The sequence below is a fragment of the Perognathus longimembris genome, unplaced genomic scaffold, assembly GCF_023159225.1.
Source record: "Perognathus longimembris pacificus isolate PPM17 unplaced genomic scaffold, ASM2315922v1 HiC_scaffold_5453, whole genome shotgun sequence".
In the NCBI taxonomy this organism is placed as follows: Eukaryota; Metazoa; Chordata; class Mammalia; order Rodentia; family Heteromyidae; genus Perognathus; species Perognathus longimembris.
Genome location: NW_025960882.1, coordinates 134,018 through 136,332, shown reverse-complemented (window position 1 = coordinate 136,332; position 2,315 = coordinate 134,018). Strand labels below are relative to the sequence as shown.

The window sequence follows — 2,315 nt, the reverse complement described above, 5'->3', positions numbered from 1 at the left end:
GAATGTGCTATACACATGTAGCTCAGTGGCAAGTGCAACATCCTGGGTTCAATTTCCCAGGACAAAAAAAGAAAAGACAAAAAAAACAGTCAAAGGGCTGGGAATATGGCCTAGTGGCAAGAGTGCTTGCCTCGTATACATGACGCCCTGGGTTCAATTCCCAAGCACCACATACATAGAAAATGGTCAGAAGTGGCGCTGTGGCTCAAGTGGCATAGTGCTAGCCTTGATCAAAAAGAAGCCAGGGACAGTGCTCAGGCCCTGAGTCCAAGCCCCAGGACTGGCCAAAAAATAAAAAAAAAGAAACATCCACTAAACACAGAGAAATCAAAAGACCTAAACATATAAACACAAAAGTATCTTCACTTCCTGGTCAGGGAACCAAAAGAAAAAAAAGTACCACAAGGAAAAATCAAGAATGAAAAATACAAATCAAAATAATATGTAAGGGCAGCTCATCTAACCTTTTCAGGTCTAAGCCACTAGACACAGTTAGGGATCCCAGGGGATTTCAACATGAACCACACCACACACACCTTTCCCCCCTTGAATTACCCGCGCTGGGAACATGTGCAGCAGCGCACGGGCACCTACCTGCTCAGGGCTGTTGGTCTTCATCCTGCAGTCTTGACTTTTGCACAGTTGGAATTTATTGCGAGCGAGCTATGTATCAAATCCCACTTGCAAAGTTTGCTTGTCTTGCTCAAAGCACAATGTGTGCAGCCGATGTCAGCAGAAATTGTTCTTCTTCCTTCTAAGAGAAGGGATGCACCAGTATGGAGAGTGCCTGCATTCCTGCCCATCTGGCTACTACAAACACCATGCCCCAGATATGAACAGATGTGCAAGATGCAGAATAGAAAACCGTGACTCTTGCTTTAGCAAAGACTTCTGTACCAAGTGCAAAGCAGGCTTTTATCTGCACAGAGGCCATTGCTTTGATGAATGTCCAAGGGTTTCGCACTATTAGATGAGTCTATGGAATGTGTGGAAGGATGTAAAGTCGGTCATTGGAGTGAATGGGGAACTTGCAGCAGGAATAACCTCACATGTGGATTTAAGTGGGGTCTGGAGGCCAGAACACAGCAAATTGTTAAAAAGCCTGCAAAAGACATAATACCATGCCCAACCATCACTGAGTCCAGGAGATGCAAGATGGCCATGAGGCACTGTCCAGGAGGGAAGAGAACAGGGAAGGCAAAGGAGAAGAGGAACAGGAAGAACAGGAGGAAGCTGATTGAAAGGGCTCAGGAGCAGCACAGTGTCTTCTTAGCTACCGATAGAGCTAGCCAGGCGTCGTGGTAGATCATTGGGGATTTGAGGTTTTGCAAAAGTGCACAAAGCTACTCTCCACTCCTGCACACTGGCGTGCAGCATTCACGCTGTTCTGAACAGTATCTCTTCTAGTACCTTGTGAAGGGCAGTGTCCCAAGTGTGGTCTCTGGGTAATTTATGCTACAAATTGAATCTGGAGCCTGTGAAGGCAGGAACTTATTGACTGGAATCAACAGAAGCCAGTCTAAGTGTGTAAACTATAATTCGCTCAGCATGTGCAGAGAGAACCCATCCCTGGCATGGTGACACACACATGGGAGGTGTGGGGCTGTAGACCACCACTGAAGAATGCACTTGTGCCTACATATGAGAGAGAAGCTTCTCAGCAGGCAAAGCGCAATTCACTTGTGACTTTCATTATCACCTTATGCATTTTTCAAGGATAAATGTATGTGTCTCGGGGCTGGGGATATGGCCTAGTGGCAAGAGTGGTTGCCCCGTATACATGAGGCCCTGGGTTCAATTCCCCAGCACCACATATATAGAAAATGACCAGAAGTGGCACTGTGACTCAAGTGGCAGAGTGCTAGCCTTGAGTAAAAAGAAGCCAGGGACAGTGCTCAGGCCCTGAGTCCAAGCCCCAGGACTGGCCAAAAAAAAAAAAAAAAATGTATGTGTCTCTCTGCTTAGTGTTACCGTTTGGTGTTCTTGTCATCTGTGACTTTCAAACTCTCCTGCCATGAAAGTGGCTTTTTTTTTAAGCTGGGGATATGCTGTGGGAATTCCTGCTCAGTTTCAGTGCAGCATTCATATGTACATAGATTCCTCTGGAGCTACATGCAGAGCTCTATTTACTGTATATTTATGCATTTTGTGTATAAGGAGTCAAACCTGATTAATAGGATATCACTTGGTTTCTAGTGATTCTAACCATTATCTGGTAAATAGCTGTTCTAATTTTGCGAGATGCAAATGGGTTTTTTCTTTTTCTTAAATCGTTGTGGGTTTATTTCTTGTTGTAAAGATAGGATAAGCTAGTT

General features: G+C 44.9%; 1 pseudogene; it reads left to right on the top strand.

Moving 5' to 3' along the window:
* The first annotated feature begins 751 nt into the window (after positions 1–751).
* LOC125345269 lies at positions 752–1,305 on the top strand (annotated as a pseudogene).
* Positions 1,306–2,315: the final 1,010 nt, after the last annotated feature.